This window comes from Anomaloglossus baeobatrachus, unplaced genomic scaffold (assembly GCF_048569485.1).
Source record: "Anomaloglossus baeobatrachus isolate aAnoBae1 unplaced genomic scaffold, aAnoBae1.hap1 Scaffold_295, whole genome shotgun sequence".
Taxonomy (NCBI): domain Eukaryota; kingdom Metazoa; phylum Chordata; class Amphibia; order Anura; family Aromobatidae; genus Anomaloglossus; species Anomaloglossus baeobatrachus.
In genome coordinates this window covers 220,389-239,683 of record NW_027442392.1, presented here as the reverse complement: position 1 = coordinate 239,683, position 19,295 = coordinate 220,389, and the positions used below count along the sequence as shown (strand labels likewise).

At 48.0% G+C, this 19,295-nt stretch overlaps 10 non-coding genes across 10 annotated transcripts; all 10 read right to left on the bottom strand.

Moving 5' to 3' along the window:
• Positions 1–136: 136 nt before the first annotated feature.
• Positions 137–329, bottom strand: LOC142267461 (U2 spliceosomal RNA). The gene has a single exon (XR_012733354.1). It is a non-coding gene; the product is annotated as a U2 spliceosomal RNA (small nuclear RNA).
• A 2,189-nt stretch (positions 330–2,518) lies between these two features.
• LOC142267460 (U2 spliceosomal RNA) lies at positions 2,519–2,711 on the bottom strand. Its single transcript, XR_012733353.1, has one exon. It is a non-coding gene; the product is annotated as a U2 spliceosomal RNA (small nuclear RNA).
• Positions 2,712–4,900: 2,189 nt separating this feature from the next.
• LOC142267358 (U2 spliceosomal RNA) lies at positions 4,901–5,091 on the bottom strand. Its single transcript, XR_012733262.1, has one exon. It is a non-coding gene; the product is annotated as a U2 spliceosomal RNA (small nuclear RNA).
• Positions 5,092–6,478: 1,387 nt separating this feature from the next.
• Positions 6,479–6,669, bottom strand: LOC142267357 (U2 spliceosomal RNA). Its single transcript, XR_012733261.1, has one exon. It is a non-coding gene; the product is annotated as a U2 spliceosomal RNA (small nuclear RNA).
• Positions 6,670–8,056: 1,387 nt separating this feature from the next.
• Positions 8,057–8,249, bottom strand: LOC142267459 (U2 spliceosomal RNA). Its single transcript, XR_012733352.1, has one exon. It is a non-coding gene; the product is annotated as a U2 spliceosomal RNA (small nuclear RNA).
• Positions 8,250–10,438: 2,189 nt separating this feature from the next.
• Positions 10,439–10,631, bottom strand: LOC142267458 (U2 spliceosomal RNA). The gene has a single exon (XR_012733351.1). It is a non-coding gene; the product is annotated as a U2 spliceosomal RNA (small nuclear RNA).
• Positions 10,632–12,820: 2,189 nt separating this feature from the next.
• LOC142267356 (U2 spliceosomal RNA) lies at positions 12,821–13,011 on the bottom strand. Its single transcript, XR_012733260.1, has one exon. It is a non-coding gene; the product is annotated as a U2 spliceosomal RNA (small nuclear RNA).
• Positions 13,012–14,398: 1,387 nt separating this feature from the next.
• Positions 14,399–14,591, bottom strand: LOC142267457 (U2 spliceosomal RNA). The gene has a single exon (XR_012733350.1). It is a non-coding gene; the product is annotated as a U2 spliceosomal RNA (small nuclear RNA).
• Positions 14,592–16,780: 2,189 nt separating this feature from the next.
• LOC142267501 (U2 spliceosomal RNA) lies at positions 16,781–16,980 on the bottom strand. The gene has a single exon (XR_012733390.1). It is a non-coding gene; the product is annotated as a U2 spliceosomal RNA (small nuclear RNA).
• A 1,592-nt stretch (positions 16,981–18,572) lies between these two features.
• On the bottom strand, positions 18,573–18,765 carry LOC142267455 (U2 spliceosomal RNA). The gene has a single exon (XR_012733348.1). It is a non-coding gene; the product is annotated as a U2 spliceosomal RNA (small nuclear RNA).
• Between the last annotated feature and the right edge of the window lie 530 nt (positions 18,766–19,295).

The window sequence follows — 19,295 nt, the reverse complement described above, 5'->3', positions numbered from 1 at the left end:
AAACAAAAGGAGGAAGTGTGAAAAGTGAATGGGCCAAATTGAGGTGCATATGAAGACGTATGCTTTCTTCCAATTCATTAAATCGGGCTAATATGAATCAGGTGAATTGAGTTCTGCTTTTGGAAACTGGGTTAAGAAGGGGTGCACCGTTCCTGGAGGTACTGCAATACCAGGTCAATGCGTGGAGTGGACAGAGCAAGCTCTTTTTCCATCTCCCTGTTCTAAAAATCCATTTAATATATGGTCCCCAGATAGGGGACGTATCAGATATTAAACTGATAAGAACAGATTTTTGATTTAATGAAGCTTTCCAAAGCACCACAAAAAATGCATGACCGAAGTCACACCAAAAACAGTGCAAAGGCTAGGATTCGTGTGGACCCCACCGTGAGGAGAGGGTCCCCAAAAATCAACCCCGTCCCTCCGAGCCAGAAGGCCACAGCAAGGGTCAGGGATCTTCGGTGCTCTCCCAAGCCGAAGCCTGGTTGAGCCTTGTCGTTGCTCCCAGCGTCCACCCAGGCATCTTACCCAAGTGGAGTAGAGAGCTACTAGTTGTTGGTTTCGCAGCCGAAACTGCCCGGACCGTCAACCGGTGTTGGTTTCTCAGCCCAAGGCTAACCGGACCTCCAACCGGGTGTTGGTTTCTCAGCCGAAGCTGACCCAGACCTCCAACCGGGTGTTGGTTTCTCAGCCGAAGCTGACCCAGACCTCCAACCGGGTGTTAGTTTCTCAGCCCAAAGCTGACCAGACCTCCGACCGGGATTATAAAAATTTCCCTTCCTAGCCAGAAGGCCGGGATAGGGTAATATGCTCAAAAAGTATGAAAAGGCAAGGTACGGTGTGCTACAGAGCCCAAGGCTTGCCGGGGTCCCAAGCCAGCAAGCTCAGACTCACTCCAGGGTCGTCAGTCCTGGGGCACGTTGTACCATAGCCCCCCACCCTTACTCAGTCTAATAGCCTCGATCCTGGTAGGGCCATGTTTTCCTCTAGATGAATATACTATCCACCCAGAGTACTAGCAAGCGCAACCTTCCAGTGTGCATTGTATCATTGTACTAAGGTGGCCTGGAGCTTAAACCACCTCTTCGAACAACACTACACTTGATCTTAGCCAAAAGGCCGAGAAGCGATAACCAGAATTGGTTTGGGCCTCGAGTGGCACCCTGGCCTATGCCGGACACATCTTAGGGAGAGAGAGCGAGAGGGAGACAAACCCACGCCTACACAAGACATTTTGTCACCCAAGCCAACCCTTGAAAAGGCTGCTTTGCAGAGCAAAAACAAGAAGAATGGTGCATTTTGCAGCCGCCGCCCACTGCAATGAATCTGAATAACTCCTCCTTTAGGGCGCAAGCAACTCCCCTCCCCCTTGCAGTCTTTCCAATTCACGATACAAAAAGACGGACAGGACAGGTTGCCTGACTTTCCGTCACTGCCACCCTTTGCCATCCTTACCCGTAGAAAGCCCTTTCATCATCCCCAAACCCTAATCTTTTCCCTTTCCTTCCCAGCCCCCAAACCCTGCCCTCTGTACCTTTCTCACCACCCGCTTCCCTTCTCCTGTCATCCCCCTACCACCCGGGAAAAAAAGAGATTGCCCCCTCCTTCCACTAGCCCACCCTCCCACCCAAAGAACAACTTCTTCTGCGCAGCTTGTTTTCTAGGCAGCAGCGCTATTGTGATGTCATCGGGGGGCATTGTGACAAGCCGCCAGTGTTCCGTCTCTTCATGTTGTGCACAGTTCAAACGGAAAATACATCAACAGGCAGACTACAGAAAAGCTTACTATCAAAGGTTAGAGGGGGGCTTTCTCAGAGGGCTTTTTACAGTTTTTCTATTCCCAATTAGCCGTTTAAGTGTACTTATTGAAAGTAGTAATTCTTTCATAGGCCGCCCTTTCTTAGTATTTGACGTTCCTTATATTGCGGTATGAGGCTTCGCAGTAGGTTGCAAACATTCATCACCCATGACTGTCCCCAATTGAGCTCAGAAGCTCAATGTCTATCATGACCTCTCTTTTAGAATGTCCAAGAGCAAGCAAACTATTCCTCCAGGAGAGGGCGCCAACAGACTACTAAAGAGATCATCATTACTCAAAGAAAACCCCAAAAACCAATGCATGATAGGAATAAACAGGTAACTTTCTTTGGAGTGGAAGCGGAGAGATCGCACCAGATGCCAATTCTAGATCTTATCACACCTGTGGTCACTGCAGCAGCAGGTGAATCCACTTTGTCCAAAAGGGATCTATTCCATTCAATTGCAAATGATCTAGATAAGACAGAGAACTGCAGCACGGGGACATAGCCGAGTTGGTCAGGTTGAGTGGTGATGAGTTTGCTATTTGGATGAATAAAGAAAGTCAAAAGTGTGAAAGATAAAAAACAAAAGGAGGAAGTGTGAAAAGTGAATGGGCCAAATTGAGGTGCATATGAAGACGTATGCTTTCTTCCAATTCATTAAATCGGGCTAATATGAATCAGGTGAATTGAGTTCTGCTTTTGGAAACTGGGTTAAGAAGGGGTGCACCGTTCCTGGAGGTACTGCAATACCAGGTCAATGCGTGGAGTGGACAGAGCAAGCTCTTTTTCCATCTCCCTGTTCTAAAAATCCATTTAATATATGGTCCCCAGATAGGGGACGTATCAGATATTAAACTGATAAGAACAGATTTTTGATTTAATGAAGCTTTCCAAAGCACCACAAAAAATGCATGACCGAAGTCACACCAAAAACAGTGCAAAGGCTAGGATTCGTGTGGACCCCACCGTGAGGAGAGGGTCCCCAAAAATCAACCCCGTCCCTCCGAGCCAGAAGGCCACAGCAAGGGTCAGGGATCTTCGGTGCTCTCCCAAGCCGAAGCCTGGTTGAGCCTTGTCGTTGCTCCCAGCGTCCACCCAGGCATCTTACCCAAGTGGAGTAGAGAGCTACTAGTTGTTGGTTTCGCAGCCGAAACTGCCCGGACCGTCAACCGGTGTTGGTTTCTCAGCCCAAGGCTAACCGGACCTCCAACCGGGTGTTGGTTTCTCAGCCGAAGCTGACCCAGACCTCCAACCGGGTGTTGGTTTCTCAGCCGAAGCTGACCCAGACCTCCAACCGGGTGTTAGTTTCTCAGCCCAAAGCTGACCAGACCTCCGACCGGGATTATAAAAATTTCCCTTCCTAGCCAGAAGGCCGGGATAGGGTAATATGCTCAAAAAGTATGAAAAGGCAAGGTACGGTGTGCTACAGAGCCCAAGGCTTGCCGGGGTCCCAAGCCAGCAAGCTCAGACTCACTCCAGGGTCGTCAGTCCTGGGGCACGTTGTACCATAGCCCCCCACCCTTACTCAGTCTAATAGCCTCGATCCTGGTAGGGCCATGTTTTCCTCTAGATGAATATACTATCCACCCAGAGTACTAGCAAGCGCAACCTTCCAGTGTGCATTGTATCATTGTACTAAGGTGGCCTGGAGCTTAAACCACCTCTTCGAACAACACTACACTTGATCTTAGCCAAAAGGCCGAGAAGCGATAACCAGAATTGGTTTGGGCCTCGAGTGGCACCCTGGCCTATGCCGGACACATCTTAGGGAGAGAGAGCGAGAGGGAGACAAACCCACGCCTACACAAGACATTTTGTCACCCAAGCCAACCCTTGAAAAGGCTGCTTTGCAGAGCAAAAACAAGAAGAATGGTGCGTTTTGCAGCCGCCGCCCACTGCAATGAATCTGAATAACTCCTCCTTTAGGGCGCAAGCAACTCCCCTCCCCCTTGCAGTCTTTCCAATTCACGATACAAAAAGACGGACAGGACAGGTTGCCTGACTTTCCGTCACTGCCACCCTTTGCCATCCTTACCCGTAGAAAGCCCTTTCATCATCCCCAAACCCTAATCTTTTCCCTTTCCTTCCCAGCCCCCAAACCCTGCCCTCTGTACCTTTCTCACCACCCGCTTCCCTTCTCCTGTCATCCCCCTACCACCCGGGAAAAAAAGAGATTGCCCCCTCCTTCCACTAGCCCACCCTCCCACCCAAAGAACAACTTCTTCTGCGCAGCTTGTTTTCTAGGCAGCAGCGCTATTGTGATGTCATCGGGGGGCATTGTGACAAGCCGCCAGTGTTCCGTCTCTTCATGTTGTGCACAGTTCAAACGGAAAATACATCAACAGGCAGACTACAGAAAAGCTTACTATCAAAGGTTAGAGGGGGGCTTTCTCAGAGGGCTTTTTACAGTTTTTCTATTCCCAATTAGCCGTTTAAGTGTACTTATTGAAAGTAGTAATTCTTTCATAGGCCGCCCTTTCTTAGTATTTGACGTTCCTTATATTGCGGTATGAGGCTTCGCAGTAGGTTGCAAACATTCATCACCCATGACTGTCCCCAATTGAGCTCAGAAGCTCAATGTCTATCATGACCTCTCTTTTAGAATGTCCAAGAGCAAGCAAACTATTCCTCCAGGAGAGGGCGCCAACAGACTACTAAAGAGATCATCATTACTCAAAGAAAACCCCAAAAACCAATGCATGATAGGAATAAACAGGTAACTTTCTTTGGAGTGGAAGCGGAGAGATCGCACCAGATGCCAATTCTAGATCTTATCACACCTGTGGTCACTGCAGCAGCAGGTGAATCCACTTTGTCCAAAAGGGATCTATTCCATTCAATTGCAAATGATCTAGATAAGACAGAGAACTGCAGCACGGGGACATAGCCGAGTTGGTCAGGTTGAGTGGTGATGAGTTTGCTATTTGGATGAATAAAGAAAGTCAAAAGTGTGAAAGATAAAAAACAAAAGGAGGAAGTGTGAAAAGTGAATGGGCCAAATTGAGGTGCATATGAAGACGTATGCTTTCTTCCAATTCATTAAATCGGGCTAATATGAATCAGGTGAATTGAGTTCTGCTTTTGGAAACTGGGTTAAGAAGGGGTGCACCGTTCCTGGAGGTACTGCAATACCAGGTCAATGCGTGGAGTGGACAGAGCAAGCTCTTTTTCCATCTCCCTGTTCTAAAAATCCATTTAATATATGGTCCCCAGATAGGGGACGTATCAGATATTAAACTGATAAGAACAGATACTACACTTGATCTTAGCCAAAAGGCCGAGAAGCGATAACCAGAATTGGTTTGGGCCTCGAGTGGCACCCTGGCCTATGCCGGACACATCTTAGGGAGAGAGAGCGAGAGGGAGACAAACCCACGCCTACACAAGACATTTTGTCACCCAAGCCAACCCTTGAAAAGGCTGCTTTGCAGAGCAAAAACAAGAAGAATGGTGCGTTTTGCAGCCGCCGCCCACTGCAATGAATCTGAATAACTCCTCCTTTAGGGCGCAAGCAACTCCCCTCCCCCTTGCAGTCTTTCCAATTCACGATACAAAAAGACGGACAGGACAGGTTGCCTGACTTTCCGTCACTGCCACCCTTTGCCATCCTTACCCGTAGAAAGCCCTTTCATCATCCCCAAACCCTAATCTTTTCCCTTTCCTTCCCAGCCCCCAAACCCTGCCCTCTGTACCTTTCTCACCACCCGCTTCCCTTCTCCTGTCATCCCCCTACCACCCGGGAAAAAAAGAGATTGCCCCCTCCTTCCACTAGCCCACCCTCCCACCCAAAGAACAACTTCTTCTGCGCAGCTTGTTTTCTAGGCAGCAGCGCTATTGTGATGTCATCGGGGGGCATTGTGACAAGCCGCCAGTGTTCCGTCTCTTCATGTTGTGCACAGTTCAAACGGAAAATACATCAACAGGCAGACTACAGAAAAGCTTACTATCAAAGGTTAGAGGGGGGCTTTCTCAGAGGGCTTTTTACAGTTTTTCTATTCCCAATTAGCCGTTTAAGTGTACTTATTGAAAGTAGTAATTCTTTCATAGGCCGCCCTTTCTTAGTATTTGACGTTCCTTATATTGCGGTATGAGGCTTCGCAGTAGGTTGCAAACATTCATCACCCATGACTGTCCCCAATTGAGCTCAGAAGCTCAATGTCTATCATGACCTCTCTTTTAGAATGTCCAAGAGCAAGCAAACTATTCCTCCAGGAGAGGGCGCCAACAGACTACTAAAGAGATCATCATTACTCAAAGAAAACCCCAAAAACCAATGCATGATAGGAATAAACAGGTAACTTTCTTTGGAGTGGAAGCGGAGAGATCGCACCAGATGCCAATTCTAGATCTTATCACACCTGTGGTCACTGCAGCAGCAGGTGAATCCACTTTGTCCAAAAGGGATCTATTCCATTCAATTGCAAATGATCTAGATAAGACAGAGAACTGCAGCACGGGGACATAGCCGAGTTGGTCAGGTTGAGTGGTGATGAGTTTGCTATTTGGATGAATAAAGAAAGTCAAAAGTGTGAAAGATAAAAAACAAAAGGAGGAAGTGTGAAAAGTGAATGGGCCAAATTGAGGTGCATATGAAGACGTATGCTTTCTTCCAATTCATTAAATCGGGCTAATATGAATCAGGTGAATTGAGTTCTGCTTTTGGAAACTGGGTTAAGAAGGGGTGCACCGTTCCTGGAGGTACTGCAATACCAGGTCAATGCGTGGAGTGGACAGAGCAAGCTCTTTTTCCATCTCCCTGTTCTAAAAATCCATTTAATATATGGTCCCCAGATAGGGGACGTATCAGATATTAAACTGATAAGAACAGATACTACACTTGATCTTAGCCAAAAGGCCGAGAAGCGATAACCAGAATTGGTTTGGGCCTCGAGTGGCACCCTGGCCTATGCCGGACACATCTTAGGGAGAGAGAGCGAGAGGGAGACAAACCCACGCCTACACAAGACATTTTGTCACCCAAGCCAACCCTTGAAAAGGCTGCTTTGCAGAGCAAAAACAAGAAGAATGGTGCGTTTTGCAGCCGCCGCCCACTGCAATGAATCTGAATAACTCCTCCTTTAGGGCGCAAGCAACTCCCCTCCCCCTTGCAGTCTTTCCAATTCACGATACAAAAAGACGGACAGGACAGGTTGCCTGACTTTCCGTCACTGCCACCCTTTGCCATCCTTACCCGTAGAAAGCCCTTTCATCATCCCCAAACCCTAATCTTTTCCCTTTCCTTCCCAGCCCCCAAACCCTGCCCTCTGTACCTTTCTCACCACCCGCTTCCCTTCTCCTGTCATCCCCCTACCACCCGGGAAAAAAAGAGATTGCCCCCTCCTTCCACTAGCCCACCCTCCCACCCAAAGAACAACTTCTTCTGCGCAGCTTGTTTTCTAGGCAGCAGCGCTATTGTGATGTCATCGGGGGGCATTGTGACAAGCCGCCAGTGTTCCGTCTCTTCATGTTGTGCACAGTTCAAACGGAAAATACATCAACAGGCAGACTACAGAAAAGCTTACTATCAAAGGTTAGAGGGGGGCTTTCTCAGAGGGCTTTTTACAGTTTTTCTATTCCCAATTAGCCGTTTAAGTGTACTTATTGAAAGTAGTAATTCTTTCATAGGCCGCCCTTTCTTAGTATTTGACGTTCCTTATATTGCGGTATGAGGCTTCGCAGTAGGTTGCAAACATTCATCACCCATGACTGTCCCCAATTGAGCTCAGAAGCTCAATGTCTATCATGACCTCTCTTTTAGAATGTCCAAGAGCAAGCAAACTATTCCTCCAGGAGAGGGCGCCAACAGACTACTAAAGAGATCATCATTACTCAAAGAAAACCCCAAAAACCAATGCATGATAGGAATAAACAGGTAACTTTCTTTGGAGTGGAAGCGGAGAGATCGCACCAGATGCCAATTCTAGATCTTATCACACCTGTGGTCACTGCAGCAGCAGGTGAATCCACTTTGTCCAAAAGGGATCTATTCCATTCAATTGCAAATGATCTAGATAAGACAGAGAACTGCAGCACGGGGACATAGCCGAGTTGGTCAGGTTGAGTGGTGATGAGTTTGCTATTTGGATGAATAAAGAAAGTCAAAAGTGTGAAAGATAAAAAACAAAAGGAGGAAGTGTGAAAAGTGAATGGGCCAAATTGAGGTGCATATGAAGACGTATGCTTTCTTCCAATTCATTAAATCGGGCTAATATGAATCAGGTGAATTGAGTTCTGCTTTTGGAAACTGGGTTAAGAAGGGGTGCACCGTTCCTGGAGGTACTGCAATACCAGGTCAATGCGTGGAGTGGACAGAGCAAGCTCTTTTTCCATCTCCCTGTTCTAAAAATCCATTTAATATATGGTCCCCAGATAGGGGACGTATCAGATATTAAACTGATAAGAACAGATTTTTGATTTAATGAAGCTTTCCAAAGCACCACAAAAAATGCATGACCGAAGTCACACCAAAAACAGTGCAAAGGCTAGGATTCGTGTGGACCCCACCGTGAGGAGAGGGTCCCCAAAAATCAACCCCGTCCCTCCGAGCCAGAAGGCCACAGCAAGGGTCAGGGATCTTCGGTGCTCTCCCAAGCCGAAGCCTGGTTGAGCCTTGTCGTTGCTCCCAGCGTCCACCCAGGCATCTTACCCAAGTGGAGTAGAGAGCTACTAGTTGTTGGTTTCGCAGCCGAAACTGCCCGGACCGTCAACCGGTGTTGGTTTCTCAGCCCAAGGCTAACCGGACCTCCAACCGGGTGTTGGTTTCTCAGCCGAAGCTGACCCAGACCTCCAACCGGGTGTTGGTTTCTCAGCCGAAGCTGACCCAGACCTCCAACCGGGTGTTAGTTTCTCAGCCCAAAGCTGACCAGACCTCCGACCGGGATTATAAAAATTTCCCTTCCTAGCCAGAAGGCCGGGATAGGGTAATATGCTCAAAAAGTATGAAAAGGCAAGGTACGGTGTGCTACAGAGCCCAAGGCTTGCCGGGGTCCCAAGCCAGCAAGCTCAGACTCACTCCAGGGTCGTCAGTCCTGGGGCACGTTGTACCATAGCCCCCCACCCTTACTCAGTCTAATAGCCTCGATCCTGGTAGGGCCATGTTTTCCTCTAGATGAATATACTATCCACCCAGAGTACTAGCAAGCGCAACCTTCCAGTGTGCATTGTATCATTGTACTAAGGTGGCCTGGAGCTTAAACCACCTCTTCGAACAACACTACACTTGATCTTAGCCAAAAGGCCGAGAAGCGATAACCAGAATTGGTTTGGGCCTCGAGTGGCACCCTGGCCTATGCCGGACACATCTTAGGGAGAGAGAGCGAGAGGGAGACAAACCCACGCCTACACAAGACATTTTGTCACCCAAGCCAACCCTTGAAAAGGCTGCTTTGCAGAGCAAAAACAAGAAGAATGGTGCGTTTTGCAGCCGCCGCCCACTGCAATGAATCTGAATAACTCCTCCTTTAGGGCGCAAGCAACTCCCCTCCCCCTTGCAGTCTTTCCAATTCACGATACAAAAAGACGGACAGGACAGGTTGCCTGACTTTCCGTCACTGCCACCCTTTGCCATCCTTACCCGTAGAAAGCCCTTTCATCATCCCCAAACCCTAATCTTTTCCCTTTCCTTCCCAGCCCCCAAACCCTGCCCTCTGTACCTTTCTCACCACCCGCTTCCCTTCTCCTGTCATCCCCCTACCACCCGGGAAAAAAAGAGATTGCCCCCTCCTTCCACTAGCCCACCCTCCCACCCAAAGAACAACTTCTTCTGCGCAGCTTGTTTTCTAGGCAGCAGCGCTATTGTGATGTCATCGGGGGGCATTGTGACAAGCCGCCAGTGTTCCGTCTCTTCATGTTGTGCACAGTTCAAACGGAAAATACATCAACAGGCAGACTACAGAAAAGCTTACTATCAAAGGTTAGAGGGGGGCTTTCTCAGAGGGCTTTTTACAGTTTTTCTATTCCCAATTAGCCGTTTAAGTGTACTTATTGAAAGTAGTAATTCTTTCATAGGCCGCCCTTTCTTAGTATTTGACGTTCCTTATATTGCGGTATGAGGCTTCGCAGTAGGTTGCAAACATTCATCACCCATGACTGTCCCCAATTGAGCTCAGAAGCTCAATGTCTATCATGACCTCTCTTTTAGAATGTCCAAGAGCAAGCAAACTATTCCTCCAGGAGAGGGCGCCAACAGACTACTAAAGAGATCATCATTACTCAAAGAAAACCCCAAAAACCAATGCATGATAGGAATAAACAGGTAACTTTCTTTGGAGTGGAAGCGGAGAGATCGCACCAGATGCCAATTCTAGATCTTATCACACCTGTGGTCACTGCAGCAGCAGGTGAATCCACTTTGTCCAAAAGGGATCTATTCCATTCAATTGCAAATGATCTAGATAAGACAGAGAACTGCAGCACGGGGACATAGCCGAGTTGGTCAGGTTGAGTGGTGATGAGTTTGCTATTTGGATGAATAAAGAAAGTCAAAAGTGTGAAAGATAAAAAACAAAAGGAGGAAGTGTGAAAAGTGAATGGGCCAAATTGAGGTGCATATGAAGACGTATGCTTTCTTCCAATTCATTAAATCGGGCTAATATGAATCAGGTGAATTGAGTTCTGCTTTTGGAAACTGGGTTAAGAAGGGGTGCACCGTTCCTGGAGGTACTGCAATACCAGGTCAATGCGTGGAGTGGACAGAGCAAGCTCTTTTTCCATCTCCCTGTTCTAAAAATCCATTTAATATATGGTCCCCAGATAGGGGACGTATCAGATATTAAACTGATAAGAACAGATTTTTGATTTAATGAAGCTTTCCAAAGCACCACAAAAAATGCATGACCGAAGTCACACCAAAAACAGTGCAAAGGCTAGGATTCGTGTGGACCCCACCGTGAGGAGAGGGTCCCCAAAAATCAACCCCGTCCCTCCGAGCCAGAAGGCCACAGCAAGGGTCAGGGATCTTCGGTGCTCTCCCAAGCCGAAGCCTGGTTGAGCCTTGTCGTTGCTCCCAGCGTCCACCCAGGCATCTTACCCAAGTGGAGTAGAGAGCTACTAGTTGTTGGTTTCGCAGCCGAAACTGCCCGGACCGTCAACCGGTGTTGGTTTCTCAGCCCAAGGCTAACCGGACCTCCAACCGGGTGTTGGTTTCTCAGCCGAAGCTGACCCAGACCTCCAACCGGGTGTTGGTTTCTCAGCCGAAGCTGACCCAGACCTCCAACCGGGTGTTAGTTTCTCAGCCCAAAGCTGACCAGACCTCCGACCGGGATTATAAAAATTTCCCTTCCTAGCCAGAAGGCCGGGATAGGGTAATATGCTCAAAAAGTATGAAAAGGCAAGGTACGGTGTGCTACAGAGCCCAAGGCTTGCCGGGGTCCCAAGCCAGCAAGCTCAGACTCACTCCAGGGTCGTCAGTCCTGGGGCACGTTGTACCATAGCCCCCCACCCTTACTCAGTCTAATAGCCTCGATCCTGGTAGGGCCATGTTTTCCTCTAGATGAATATACTATCCACCCAGAGTACTAGCAAGCGCAACCTTCCAGTGTGCATTGTATCATTGTACTAAGGTGGCCTGGAGCTTAAACCACCTCTTCGAACAACACTACACTTGATCTTAGCCAAAAGGCCGAGAAGCGATAACCAGAATTGGTTTGGGCCTCGAGTGGCACCCTGGCCTATGCCGGACACATCTTAGGGAGAGAGAGCGAGAGGGAGACAAACCCACGCCTACACAAGACATTTTGTCACCCAAGCCAACCCTTGAAAAGGCTGCTTTGCAGAGCAAAAACAAGAAGAATGGTGCGTTTTGCAGCCGCCGCCCACTGCAATGAATCTGAATAACTCCTCCTTTAGGGCGCAAGCAACTCCCCTCCCCCTTGCAGTCTTTCCAATTCACGATACAAAAAGACGGACAGGACAGGTTGCCTGACTTTCCGTCACTGCCACCCTTTGCCATCCTTACCCGTAGAAAGCCCTTTCATCATCCCCAAACCCTAATCTTTTCCCTTTCCTTCCCAGCCCCCAAACCCTGCCCTCTGTACCTTTCTCACCACCCGCTTCCCTTCTCCTGTCATCCCCCTACCACCCGGGAAAAAAAGAGATTGCCCCCTCCTTCCACTAGCCCACCCTCCCACCCAAAGAACAACTTCTTCTGCGCAGCTTGTTTTCTAGGCAGCAGCGCTATTGTGATGTCATCGGGGGGCATTGTGACAAGCCGCCAGTGTTCCGTCTCTTCATGTTGTGCACAGTTCAAACGGAAAATACATCAACAGGCAGACTACAGAAAAGCTTACTATCAAAGGTTAGAGGGGGGCTTTCTCAGAGGGCTTTTTACAGTTTTTCTATTCCCAATTAGCCGTTTAAGTGTACTTATTGAAAGTAGTAATTCTTTCATAGGCCGCCCTTTCTTAGTATTTGACGTTCCTTATATTGCGGTATGAGGCTTCGCAGTAGGTTGCAAACATTCATCACCCATGACTGTCCCCAATTGAGCTCAGAAGCTCAATGTCTATCATGACCTCTCTTTTAGAATGTCCAAGAGCAAGCAAACTATTCCTCCAGGAGAGGGCGCCAACAGACTACTAAAGAGATCATCATTACTCAAAGAAAACCCCAAAAACCAATGCATGATAGGAATAAACAGGTAACTTTCTTTGGAGTGGAAGCGGAGAGATCGCACCAGATGCCAATTCTAGATCTTATCACACCTGTGGTCACTGCAGCAGCAGGTGAATCCACTTTGTCCAAAAGGGATCTATTCCATTCAATTGCAAATGATCTAGATAAGACAGAGAACTGCAGCACGGGGACATAGCCGAGTTGGTCAGGTTGAGTGGTGATGAGTTTGCTATTTGGATGAATAAAGAAAGTCAAAAGTGTGAAAGATAAAAAACAAAAGGAGGAAGTGTGAAAAGTGAATGGGCCAAATTGAGGTGCATATGAAGACGTATGCTTTCTTCCAATTCATTAAATCGGGCTAATATGAATCAGGTGAATTGAGTTCTGCTTTTGGAAACTGGGTTAAGAAGGGGTGCACCGTTCCTGGAGGTACTGCAATACCAGGTCAATGCGTGGAGTGGACAGAGCAAGCTCTTTTTCCATCTCCCTGTTCTAAAAATCCATTTAATATATGGTCCCCAGATAGGGGACGTATCAGATATTAAACTGATAAGAACAGATACTACACTTGATCTTAGCCAAAAGGCCGAGAAGCGATAACCAGAATTGGTTTGGGCCTCGAGTGGCACCCTGGCCTATGCCGGACACATCTTAGGGAGAGAGAGCGAGAGGGAGACAAACCCACGCCTACACAAGACATTTTGTCACCCAAGCCAACCCTTGAAAAGGCTGCTTTGCAGAGCAAAAACAAGAAGAATGGTGCGTTTTGCAGCCGCCGCCCACTGCAATGAATCTGAATAACTCCTCCTTTAGGGCGCAAGCAACTCCCCTCCCCCTTGCAGTCTTTCCAATTCACGATACAAAAAGACGGACAGGACAGGTTGCCTGACTTTCCGTCACTGCCACCCTTTGCCATCCTTACCCGTAGAAAGCCCTTTCATCATCCCCAAACCCTAATCTTTTCCCTTTCCTTCCCAGCCCCCAAACCCTGCCCTCTGTACCTTTCTCACCACCCGCTTCCCTTCTCCTGTCATCCCCCTACCACCCGGGAAAAAAAGAGATTGCCCCCTCCTTCCACTAGCCCACCCTCCCACCCAATGAACAACTTCTTCTGCGCAGCTTGTTTTCTAGGCAGCAGCGCTATTGTGATGTCATCGGGGGGCATTGTGACAAGCCGCCAGTGTTCCGTCTCTTCATGTTGTGCACAGTTCAAACGGAAAATACATCAACAGGCAGACTACAGAAAAGCTTACTATCAAAGGTTAGAGGGGGGCTTTCTCAGAGGGCTTTTTACAGTTTTTCTATTCCCAATTAGCCGTTTAAGTGTACTTATTGAAAGTAGTAATTCTTTCATAGGCCGCCCTTTCTTAGTATTTGACGTTCCTTATATTGCGGTATGAGGCTTCGCAGTAGGTTGCAAACATTCATCACCCATGACTGTCCCCAATTGAGCTCAGAAGCTCAATGTCTATCATGACCTCTCTTTTAGAATGTCCAAGAGCAAGCAAACTATTCCTCCAGGAGAGGGCGCCAACAGACTACTAAAGAGATCATCATTACTCAAAGAAAACCCCAAAAACCAATGCATGATAGGAATAAACAGGTAACTTTCTTTGGAGTGGAAGCGGAGAGATCGCACCAGATGCCAATTCTAGATCTTATCACACCTGTGGTCACTGCAGCAGCAGGTGAATCCACTTTGTCCAAAAGGGATCTATTCCATTCAATTGCAAATGATCTAGATAAGACAGAGAACTGCAGCACGGGGACATAGCCGAGTTGGTCAGGTTGAGTGGTGATGAGTTTGCTATTTGGATGAATAAAGAAAGTCAAAAGTGTGAAAGATAAAAAACAAAAGGAGGAAGTGTGAAAAGTGAATGGGCCAAATTGAGGTGCATATGAAGACGTATGCTTTCTTCCAATTCATTAAATCGGGCTAATATGAATCAGGTGAATTGAGTTCTGCTTTTGGAAACTGGGTTAAGAAGGGGTGCACCGTTCCTGGAGGTACTGCAATACCAGGTCAATGCGTGGAGTGGACAGAGCAAGCTCTTTTTCCATCTCCCTGTTCTAAAAATCCATTTAATATATGGTCCCCAGATAGGGGACGTATCAGATATTAAACTGATAAGAACAGATTTTTGATTTAATGAAGCTTTCCAAAGCACCACAAAAAATGCATGACCGAAGTCACACCAAAAACAGTGCAAAGGCTAGGATTCGTGTGGACCCCACCGTGAGGAGAGGGTCCCCAAAAATTAACCCCGTCCCTCCGAGCCAGAAGGCCACAGCAAGGGTCAGGGATCTTCGGTGCTCTCCCAAGCCGAAGCCTGGTTGAGCCTTGTCGTTGCTCCCAGCGTCCACCCAGGCATCTTACCCAAGTGGAGTAGAGAGCTACTAGTTGTTGGTTTCGCAGCCGAAACTGCCCGGACCGTCAACCGGTGTTGGTTTCTCAGCCCAAGGCTAACCGGACCTCCAACCGGGTGTTGGTTTCTCAGCCGAAGCTGACCCAGACCTCCAACCGGGTGTTGGTTTCTCAGCCGAAGCTGACCCAGACCTCCAACCGGGTGTTAGTTTCTCAGCCCAAAGCTGACCAGACCTCCGACCGGGATTATAAAAATTTCCCTTCCTAGCCAGAAGGCCGGGATAGGGTAATATGCTCAAAAAGTATGAAAAGGCAAGGTACGGTGTGCTACAGAGCCCAAGGCTTGCCGGGGTCCCAAGCCAGCAAGCTCAGACTCACTCCAGGGTCGTCAGTCCTGGGGCACGTTGTACCATAGCCCCCCACCCTTACTCAGTCTAATAGCCTCGATCCTGGTAGGGCCATGTTTTCCTCTAGATGAATATACTATCCACCCAGAGTACTAGCAAGCGCAACCTTCCAGTGTGCATTGTATCATTGTACTAAGGTGGCCTGGAGCTTAAACCACCTCTTCGAACAACACTACACTTGATCTTAGCCAAAAGGCCGAGAAGCGATAACCAGAATTGGTTTGGGCCTCGAGTGGCACCCTGGCCTATGCCGGACACATCTTAGGGAGAGAGAGCGAGAGGGAGACAAACCCACGCCTACACAAGACATTTTGTCACCCAAGCCAACCCTTGAAAAGGCTGCTTTGCAGAGCAAAAACAAGAAGAATGGTGCGTTTTGCAGCCGCCGCCCACTGCAATGAATCTGAATAACTCCTCCTTTAGGGCGCAAGCAACTCCCCTCCCCCTTGCAGTCTTTCCAATTCACGATACAAAAAGACGGACAGGACAGGTTGCCTGACTTTCCGTCACTGCCACCCTTTGCCATCCTTACCCGTAGAAAGCCCTTTCATCATCCCCAAACCCTAATCTTTTCCCTTTCCTTCCCAGCCCCCAAACCCTGCCCTCTGTACCTTTCTCACCACCCGCTTCCCTTCTCCTGTCATCCCCCTACCACCCGGGAAAAAAAGAGATTGCCCCCTCCTTCCACTAGCCCACCCTCCCACCCAAAGAACAACTTCTTCTGCGCAGCTTGTTTTCTAGGCAGCAGCGCTATTGTGATGTCATCGGGGGGCATTGTGACAAGCCGCCAGTGTTCCGTCTCTTCATGTTGTGCACAGTTCAAACGGAAAATACATCAACAGGCAGACTACAGAAAAGCTTACTATCAAAGGTTAGAGGGGGGCTTTCTCAGAGGGCTTTTTACAGTTTTTCTATTCCCAATTAGCCGTTTAAGTGTACTTATTGAAAGTAGTAATTCTTTCATAGGCCGCCCTTTCTTAGTATTTGACGTTCCTTATATTGCGGTATGAGGCTTCGCAGTAGGTTGCAAACATTCATCACCCATGACTGTCCCCAATTGAGCTCAGAAGCTCAATGTCTATCATGACCTCTCTTTTAGAATGTCCAAGAGCAAGCAAACTATTCCTCCAGGAGAGGGCGCCAACAGACTACTAAAGAGATCATCATTACTCAAAGAAAACCCCAAAAACCAATGCATGATAGGAATAAACAGGTAACTTTCTTTGGAGTGGAAGCGGAGAGATCGCACCAGATGCCAATTCTAGATCTTATCACACCTGTGGTCACTGCAGCAGCAGGTGAATCCACTTTGTCCAAAAGGGATCTATTCCATTCAATTGCAAATGATCTAGATAAGACAGAGAACTGCAGCACGGGGACATAGCCGAGTTGGTCAGGTTGAGTGGTGATGAGTTTGCTATTTGGATGAATAAAGAAAGTCAAAAGTGTGAAAGATAAAAAACAAAAGGAGGAAGTGTGAAAAGTGAATGGGCCAAATTGAGGTGCATATGAAGACGTATGCTTTCTTCCAATTCATTAAATCGGGCTAATATGAATCAGGTGAATTGAGTTCTGCTTTTGGAAACTGGGTTAAGAAGGGGTGCACCGTTCCTGGAGGTACTGCAATACCAGGTCAATGCGTGGAGTGGACAGAGCAAGCTCTTTTTCCATCTCCCTGTTCTAAAAATCCATTTAATATATGGTCCCCAGATAGGGGACGTATCAGATATTAAACTGATAAGAACAGATTTTTTTTTTTTTTTTTTGATTTCATCCGCAAATTTCAGAAAACGGTCATCGGCCACCACACAAAAGCGCAGTGCCGCAGGTGATCGCCTCCCGAGCCCAGGAACCACCAGCCATAAGGGGACGTAAGCACCAAAAGGCGCAACAATCCCCGAGGCCAGCGGATGTGCAAGCCCGGGCCCCTCCCAGCCAAGACCAAGGCAAACCCAATGAAGGGACTACACTTGATCTTAGCCAAAAGGCCGAGAAGCGATAACCAGAATTGGTTTGGGCCTCGAGTGGCACCCTGGCCTATGCCGGACACATCTTAGGGAGAGAGAGCGAGAGGGAGACAAACCCACGCCTACACAAGACATTTTGTCACCCAAGCCAACCCTTGAAAAGGCTGCTTTGCAGAGCAAAAACAAGAAGAATGGTGCGTTTTGCAGCCGCCGCCCACTGCAATGAATCTGAATAACTCCTCCTTTAGGGCGCAAGCAACTCCCCTCCCCCTTGCAGTCTTTCCAATTCACGATACAAAAAGACGGACAGGACAGGTTGCCTGACTTTCCGTCACTGCCACCCTTTGCCATCCTTACCCGTAGAAAGCCCTTTCATCATCCCCAAACCCTAATCTTTTCCCTTTCCTTCCCAGCCCCCAAACCCTGCCCTCTGTACCTTTCTCACCACCCGCTTCCCTTCTCCTGTCATCCCCCTACCACCCGGGAAAAAAAGAGATTGCCCCCTCCTTCCACTAGCCCACCCTCCCACCCAAAGAACAACTTCTTCTGCGCAGCTTGTTTTCTAGGCAGCAGCGCTATTGTGATGTCATCGGGGGGCATTGTGACAAGCCGCCAGTGTTCCGTCTCTTCATGTTGTGCACAGTTCAAACGGAAAATACATCAACAGGCAGACTACAGAAAAGCTTACTATCAAAGGTTAGAGGGGGGCTTTCTCAGAGGGCTTTTTACAGTTTTTCTATTCCCAATTAGCCGTTTAAGTGTACTTATTGAAAGTAGTAATTCTTTCATAGGCCGCCCTTTCTTAGTATTTGACGTTCCTTATATTGCGGTATGAGGCTTCGCAGTAGGTTGCAAACATTCATCACCCATGACTGTCCCCAATTGAGCTCAGAAGCTCAATGTCTATCATGACCTCTCTTTTAGAATGTCCAAGAGCAAGCAAACTATTCCTCCAGGAGAGGGCGCCAACAGACTACTAAAGAGATCATCATTACTCAAAGAAAACCCCAAAAACCAATGCATGATAGGAATAAACAGGTAACTTTCTTTGGAGTGGAAGCGGAGAGATCGCACCAGATGCCAATTCTAGATCTTATCACACCTGTGGTCACTGCAGCAGCAGGTGAATCCACTTTGTCCAAAAGGGATCTATTCCATTCAATTGCAAATGATCTAGATAAGACAGAGAACTGCAGCACGGGGACATAGCCGAGTTGGTCAGGTTGAGTGGTGATGAGTTTGCTATTTGGATGAATAAAGAAAGTCAAAAGTGTGAAAGATAAAAAACAAAAGGAGGAAGTGTGAAAAGTGAATGGGCCAAATTGAGGTGCATATGAAGACGTATGCTTTCTTCCAATTCATTAAATCGGGCTAATATGAATCAGGTGAATTGAGTTCTGCTTTTGGAAACTGGGTTAAGAAGGGGTGCACCGTTCCTGGAGGTACTGCAATACCAGGTCAATGCGTGGAGTGGACAGAGCAAGCTCTTTTTCCATCTCCCTGTTCTAAAAATCCATTTAATATATGGTCCCCAGATAGGGGACGTATCAGATATTAAACTGATAAGAACAGATTTTTGATTTAATGAAGCTTTCCAAAGCACCACAAAAAATGCATGACCGAAGTCACACCAAAAACAGTGCAAAGGCTAGGATTCGTGTGGACCCCACCGTGAGGAGAGGGTCCCCAAAAATCAACCCCGTCCCTCCGAGCCAGAAGGCCACAGCAAGGGTCAGGGATCTTCGGTGCTCTCCCAAGCCGAAGCCTGGTTGAGCCTTGTCGTTGCTCCCAGCGTCCACCCAGGCATCTTACCCAAGTGGAGTAGAGAGCTACTAGTTGTTGGTTTCGCAGCCGAAACTGCCCGGACCGTCAACCGGTGTTGGTTTCTCAGCCCAAGGCTAACCGGACCTCCAACCGGGTGTTGGTTTCTCAGCCGAAGCTGACCCAGACCTCCAACCGGGTGTTGGTTTCTCAGCCGAAGCTGACCCAGACCTCCAACCGGGTGTTAGTTTCTCAGCCCAAAGCTGACCAGACCTCCGACCGGGATTATAAAAATTTCCCTTCCTAGCCAGAAGGCCGGGATAGGGTAATATGCTCAAAAAGTATGAAAAGGCAAGGTACGGTGTGCTACAGAGCCCAAGGC